Source organism: Engystomops pustulosus, chromosome 6 (assembly GCF_040894005.1).
Source record: "Engystomops pustulosus chromosome 6, aEngPut4.maternal, whole genome shotgun sequence".
Classification (NCBI taxonomy): Eukaryota; Metazoa; Chordata; class Amphibia; order Anura; family Leptodactylidae; genus Engystomops; species Engystomops pustulosus.
In genome coordinates this window covers 1,115,215-1,122,844 of record NC_092416.1, presented here as the reverse complement: position 1 = coordinate 1,122,844, position 7,630 = coordinate 1,115,215, and positions in this window count along the sequence as shown.

The window sequence follows — 7,630 nt, the reverse complement described above, 5'->3', positions numbered from 1 at the left end:
CGTGTCCCTGTCAGCTTGATTGCGGTCCGCCGCATCTTGGGCTTCGGCTGCGTCGATGGCATTTGCAGCGCGCGCCGGCACTAGGCATTCCCCTCCCTCCCTGCCACCGCCACACCCTGTGCCTTCACTCCCGGCAGCAGGGAGCACTTCTCATGCGCACGCTGCTCGCTCCCCACCTCCCGCCACTCGGAGCAGAGGTTCGGCTGCAGCTCACTTACTTCTGCAGCCCCCTGCTTCGTTCACTGTCTCCTCCAAGTGACAGTATCGTGCCCCCGCCACTGTCCTCCCCCTCTTGCAGCAGGGCCCGATGAGGCACGTCTGGGGGCGGAGCTAGAGCCGCTGTCCTCAGGGCAGTTGGTGGTTTCCGCCACCTTGGTAAGCCCCATGCTGTCCCCGATAATGCCTCCTGGGCCTCCTCAGTCCTCTCCGGGGAGAGTTCCCCGTGCAGCAGCAGTTCAGGTGCCTCCAGGCGGCGCACTGCCTTCGGGTATCCATCCGTCAGGCATAAGCGGCATCACGCCAGAAACAGGTGGGGCTCTTTCTCTTCCCTGTGTTCCAAGTCCTCTGGCGCTTCTGCTTCTTCTATGGCATCGGTGGAGGCCCGCCGCCCAGTGGTTGTCCGGTGCATCCGCCTTCATCTGCAGCTCCGCCCGGTGAGTCCGCCTGCTTGCAGGCTTGGGGTGGTACGGTGTCTGATCTGCCCTGCTTGCTTCTCTTTGCTCCCTCTTGGGGGCGGCCCCCTTGGCATTGGCTGGGGTGTTGCCGCCTCCAACGGGGAAATCGGTGGCGGAAGCATCCACTTGGAAGTTTACTCCCTCTCTTCCAGCTTTTAGGGATACCTATTTCAGTGGGGTCTCTCCTCTCGGCACTCACCTGTCCGAGGATACCAGGGACAAGATTCTTCGGAACGATTATGTTGACATTTGGTCCCTGGTTTCCACGGATTCAGTAAAGGTGGACAAGGAACCTAGGGTGGTAAAGACCTTTAACAATTGGGTTCAGGCCTTTGCTGTGCTGGATTGTGTGATTTCACAGAAGTTCGCTGATAGATCCCCACAATTGTTCGTGTATTGATATACGAATTTTTAGCGTTTTTCGCTGCCATGGTGGGTCCACGTGGTGGAAGTATGATGAGGAGTTCAGGAGGAGGTTGGCCCAGCGTCCTGACTTTGGTTGGGATACTAAGGCTACTGATGTTTGGCTTAGGCTCATGATGACGCCTAGGCCCTTTCTTGGGGCCGCCTCCTCCTCCCCCCTCATCCGCTCCAGGGGCCTCCCTCAGGGCAGGGGAAGCTCGCAGGTCTGGGACGTGTTGGATGTTTAACGAGGGCCACTGCTGCTTCTATGGCGCATGTAAATTCCGGCATGAGTGCTCCAACTGCAGGGGCGCCCATTCTGCGATTCGCTGTTCCCGCCCAGCATCGGTCTCCTCCCACCCTCAGGGTGGTAGTTGCACAGAGGACTCCCGTGCACGTGCTAGAGCTGTTGCCGTAGTTAGAACTACTAATTCCCTTTGTGCCCCGGATTTTCCGTCATTCTCCGGGAATTTGAAGTCTGTTCGGGAATTCCCCAATGTTGCTAGCGACAAGGTTGGGAAGGAGGTGGAATTGGGCCGCATGGCGGGTCCTTTCCGGGAACCGCCCTGCTCTAATTTGTGAGTTTCCCCTTTGGGTGTGGTTCCCAAGAAGGAGGCAGATTATTTTAGGTTAATATAATACCTATCTTATCCCTCGGGTTTGTGAGTCAAGGACGGAATCTCGAAGGATTTGATATCTGTGTCGTATGTGTCCTTTGATAGGGTTGTCGATTTGGTTTGCAACGCTGGTCCCGGTGCCCTCATGGCTTAGTCCGATATCAAATCGGTGTTTCGCTTGCTTCCCATTCATGCTGATTGCTTCCACTTATTGGGTTGCCAACTGGATGACACCTTATATTATGACATGTGCCTTCCAATGGGGGGCTCCATCTCATGGTACTACTTTGAGGTCTTTAGCACCTTTTTGGAATGATTCCTCTGGTATGAGACGTCTTCCTCTTTGGTTACCCACTATTTGGATAATTTCTTATTTGTTGGTCCTGGTGGCTCTGATTTCTGATTCTGAATTTCTCCTTTCGGCTGATAAAACAGTGGCCCCTTGTACAGTTTTGTATTTTTTGGGTATTGAGATTGATTCCGTCACTACGGAGTTTCGTCCTCCCGAGGATAAATTGCAGAAATTGTGCAATGCCATTTCCAGGTGCCTGGGTGTCAAGAAACTGCTGCTGCGTCAGGTGCAATCACTGTTAAGCCTGTTAGTTTTTGTTTGTCATTTCATGCCCATGGGTCGGGTGTTTTATTGCAGGTTATCACTGGCAACAGTGGGGGGCAAGTTCCCCTCATCAAAGGGTCCGTATTACCAGGCAGATTAAGGATCACCTGGGCGTCTGGGAATTTTTTCTCGCTGAGTATAACGTGCATACTTGCTGGCGCTCTGCTGTAGAGTCCAGTCCGGATCTCCAGTTGTTTACAGGCGCCTCGGGTGGGCAGAGTTTTGGAGCTATTATTGGTTTGGCTTGGTGCGCAGGCGCGTGGCCATCTTGGTGCGCAGGCGCGACCTTGGCTGGTGCGGTAATCTCACCCTTCTCAAGCTTTTTCCCATTGTAGTAGCAGTTGAATTGTGGGGGGCTTCCATGGCTGCTAAATCTATTGTGTTCTAGACTGATAATTTGAGTGTAGTACATGTGATTAACCCCTTAAGGACGGAGGGTTTTTCGGCTCATTTCTTTCTCTCCAACTTCAAAAATCCATAACTTTTAAACGCCGCTGGCGACTTTGCCGGCGGCGTTGAAAGGGTTAATAGCCGCGATCGGTGCAAGCACCGGCCGCGGTTATTAGCGGTGGGGGTTTGCTGCAATATGCAACAACCCCCACCTCTGTATGAAGAGGACTCAGCCCGTGAGCCCTCTTCATACAACCCTTATACCTCTGCGCTGTAGAGCTACGGCGCAGAGCGTTAAGGGGTTAATAACCTTTCTTCTTACTCCCCTCCAGTGTTAGTATTGCTAAGCAGTCTGGCCTCCAGCACAATATTTCTTTTAGGGCTTGCCATGTCCCAGGGGTGTATAATAAAGCTGCTGATGCGCTATCTAGTTTTCATTGGCAGGTTTTTCGGGATCTGTGCCGTGTTGAAAGGGTGGAAGAAGGGTTCCAGGCGGTGTGATTCTCGCCGGCCGATTTCCTTCTCCATTTTGCTTCGCCTATTAGCCTCCCTTCCTTCTGTGTGCACGGATGAGTTTGAGGTTTTGCTGTTCCGCGCAGCTTTTCTTATCGCGTTTTTTGGAGCCTTACGAGTGTCGGAGTTGGTGACGTCGATTTATACGCATCCTGGTGGTTTGTTTTTTGACGATGTGGTTCTCTCGATTAGTAGTTTGCGCTTTAGGCTGCCTTGTTCTAAAACTGACGTGTGGGGGTGGGGCTGTTGGGTGTCATTGTGTCCCTTTGACGGTGAGGCTTGCCCCGTGTCCGCTGTATCGACTTATTTAGCTAGCCGAGTTGGGGGGTGCATTTCCTGGCTCACGAGGACTCTTCTCCTCTGACCCAGTATCAATTTGCTTCAGTGTTTAGAAAGGCCCTGGAGGCGGTTGGGCTTCCCTCGGCTGAGTATGGGACCCATTCTTTCTGTATTAGGGCGGCTGCCACGGCTGATGGTGATGTACAGCGAATAGGGAGATGGCGTTCCAACTGTTTTGCAGGCTATGTTCGCCGTGATTTTCTTTTGTATTAATGTTTTTTTCCTTTTCAGGTCCTCGTCTAGCTGTGTGGCTGATCGACCACTCTTACATCTATTGGGCTGAGCATCGGGCCCAAATTCGTCTGGGTGGAAGATCGCTGGGGTTTTATGATGTTGATGTCTTTTGGCGTGGCCTCCGCGGTCTGTGCTGGTTGCAGGCTCTCCCAGAGGTCGTGGAGATCAGTCTTCATCCTCCGGTTCCTACGGTGCTGGTGATTCATCTTGGTGGCAACAACCTCTGCCATGTTCATTTCAGCAAGCTCATTGCGCTAATCCAGTCCGACTTAGAGCAATTTGCTTCCTATTTTGGGCAACTGGTGTTGGTGTGATCGGAAATCATTCCGAGGACAGTGTGGCAAGGTGCCCGGGATGTGGAAGCTATTGAGAGGGGGCGGAGACTGTTGAATACCCGGGTGTCAAGATTTGTTCGGGCCAGAGGTGGTGAGGTTATTCGCCATAGGCAATTGGAGGGTGATAACAGCTGTTTGCTGATGGCCGACGGTGTCCATCTTACGGACATTGGCCCGGATATTTATCGGGATTACAGGACGTCATTGAAAGGGCTTTGTTTTGGTTGGCTGGGGGTCGGAGGGTCATATAGGTGGTACACGACCTCCTTCTTGGTGGATAGATGGGGTTATTGGCCTACATGCCCATTGGCTGGCCGGCATACAGGTGAGAGGGTTTTGCACTTTATGCATGGTGTTATTTAAAACAAAAAAAGAAATGTTTATACGATTGGTTAAATTATATAAAGCTGTGGCCGACCCTCATGTTAACCCACAAGTTCAACTTGAATACAAGTCTTCGTGTGTTTATTAGCAGCGGATATTGGTTCAGGGTTAAAGGGGCCCCAGTGGTTTGGACTTAACTCTATTTGGGCAGTCAAAGGTGGCAGCAGCAGCATGAGGCCTCAAAGTGGCACAATGAAAAATTCTGGAGCTGGCAGCAACATGGTAGGCCACAGAGTGGCGCAATGACAGAGTTTGGGGGTGGCGGCAACATGGTAGTCCACAGGGTGGTACAATGACAGAGTGTGGAGGTGGCGGCAGCAGCAGGAGGCCACAGGGTGGTACAATGACCGAGTGTAGAGGTGGCGGCAGCAGCAGCAGGGCACAGAGTGGCACAATGACAAATTATTTAGCTGGCAACAATATGGTAGGCTATAGAGTGGCACAATGACTGAGCGTGGAGGTGGCGGCAGCAGGAGGTCAGAAAGTGGCACAATGACAGAGTGCGGAGCTGGTGGCAGCAGCAGTAGAAGCAGCAGGAGGTCAGAGAGAGGCACAATGACAAATTCTTTAGCCGAAAAACATATACAAAAATGTTTCTCTACATCAACGTCCCTCATATGAGTTATATGTTATAGAACAGTCAGTGAAAAGCAGCACCTCTCCATCTCCAGACACATATACCCCAGTAGAGGCAAACAACCTTCTTGCGTATTATCTTCCTTTGGTGTGGCGTTCTTTCGGTTAGGAGCACTCGTGGGTCTCGCGGTTCACAGTGGGATACGGTGCGAGTGTCCGGTCTTCCGGCTTGGAAACTCTACTCTTTAACTATTGGTTCTGCTCAACTCCAAAAGCAGGACTTCAAATCCACTCACCGGTAGTGCAACATGGTTCTACATTGAGAAACTTTTTCTTTTATTAAAGGTACTCGCAAGAATTTTCAAGTAAAAAGGCTTATAAAACAGAGCAATTGCACATTCGGCGTTACTTGCCCGACTCCGAGTTTAGCCAACATGGCGTCATCCGGGGCTTGCCGGCGTGCATACATTGTTGCCTATATATAGATTCCTAATTCAAAGACTTAATGATAAATACTGATGTAGTCGTCTGAAATTACGAAGAGCCTTACACATAAGAACAAGACATGTACTCAATTTGTACAATACATAAAAATATGTATAAAAATCTATGTAAAAATATAAAAAAAAACTATGAAGGATCGAAACAGGGACATACTTATATATAAATTCCATAGGTCATTCTCTATTTTTCCGTTAACTCTTTTTACCAAAATTGTTTAAGATGAAAGGAAGAACATCAGGAGTAAGATTTTTTCCTTATAAGAAGCACTTCATTTCAAGGTCTGCATTAAGACCTAGTGAGAGCAGCATTTTTAGTTGGAAGATCCAAAGGGATTCTCTCTGGCTCATCTTTTTCAATAGGTCTTCTCCTCTGGAGTGTGAAGACACCTGTTCTATACTAAAAAAGGAGGTACCTGTAGGATTTTTATTGTGGTGTTTCGCATAATGGGGCTCATTTACTAAGGGTCCAAATCGTGCATTTCCGTCTAATTCTGCTGGGATGTTGGCGCACGTGTTCGGATTTCGACTCAATTGCGCCGGCTTTCACGCGACAGAAATTGGGGGGCGTGGCCGTCGGACAACCCGACGGATTCAGAAAAACGGCGGAATTTAAAAAGCGATTTGTGTCGCAGGATCAAGCACTTACATGCACCATGAAGAAGAAGGTGAACTCCGGCGGACCTCAGCGCAGCAGCGACACCTGCTGGATATCGGGCGCACAACCTTAGTGAATCCCCGCAGACCTGAATCAGCGTCGGACAACGCAGATGATGTAAAACTATGGACACCTCCAGTGCAACATTTTTCCGTACCCCTACAGGCTTTACAATGGGAACAATTAAAAAAACCTGTATGTGCGATCTTAACCGATTTGGAGTTTGTCCCAATACTATTGTGAACAATGTGATCTCTTAAGTTCTTTAGTCTCCGATGGACGATCTTGGGTTCTGCCATTCTATGTCCTAACACCGGATCATGCGGCAAAATGTGCCGTTCTTTTTGATAATTTTCCTCACCCAATGTGAATCCTTCGTGTGAAGGTGATTTTTTTCTCCCCCTTCCCCCATCCTTGTGTCCTTGTGTCTTTAATTTTATTATCATTGTTTCTATTCTTATGTTTATCTTCAGTATCTACCGATGTCATGGGATTATTTTCTATTTCCTTTTGTGCTTTATCAGTGTCCTCTATTCTATCATTCCTCTCCAAGAATCCCTCTTTCAGTATCGCGGCTCGCTCCTCATAATCCTCTTTCCTTTTTATTCATCTGAACCAAGGGGCGGAATGACAAGTCTACATAGCTACTGCAGTCAGTTTCTTTAAAATAAGTTTTTGTATATATCATATTGTCCCCTCAATCAATTCCAAGTCTACAATTTGGATATTAGTTTTACTAAAGTTAGACGTAAAAGACAAGTTAAAAGCGTTCTTATTAATGTGGAGCTGTGGAGAACCCTCCCGCACTATTATAATATCATCGATATTCCTCTTATAGAGTTTTTAGTACTTTCCAAATGGATTATTCTCAAAAATGTGTCTACTCTCCCAGGTGGCCATGTATAAGGCATAGCATGGGGAAAATTTTGCCCCCATCGCCGTCCCTGATGTTTACAGGAAGAAACGACCTTCAAACCAAAAATAATTTTTTTCTAACCCAAATTTCAACAGATCTACAACAAAAATTTTTTGTTCCTCTGGGAAACCGAAAGACAAATAGATCCAATAGAAAAGTGTATTTTCAATCTTAGTAAAAAACCTCTCTCTACAGCACATGTCAGTCTCCTCTCTAAAAGTCTAAAATATATTCCAGATAAAAAAATGAATAAGTTTGAAGTATTTGTAGATGTTCAGAAGTTCATTAGATCAGTTAACTTAACCCCTTCATAGATTAGTGATGGATATATCTGCCATGGAGCTATGAAGGGTGTATGAGGAGGGCTCACGGGCTGCGTATCACAGCAAAGACGCTATCACCTGCGGTCGGTGCTTGCACCGATCACGGGTGTTAACCTTTTCTTTGCCGCCGCCATGTTACCTTTGATCGTCATC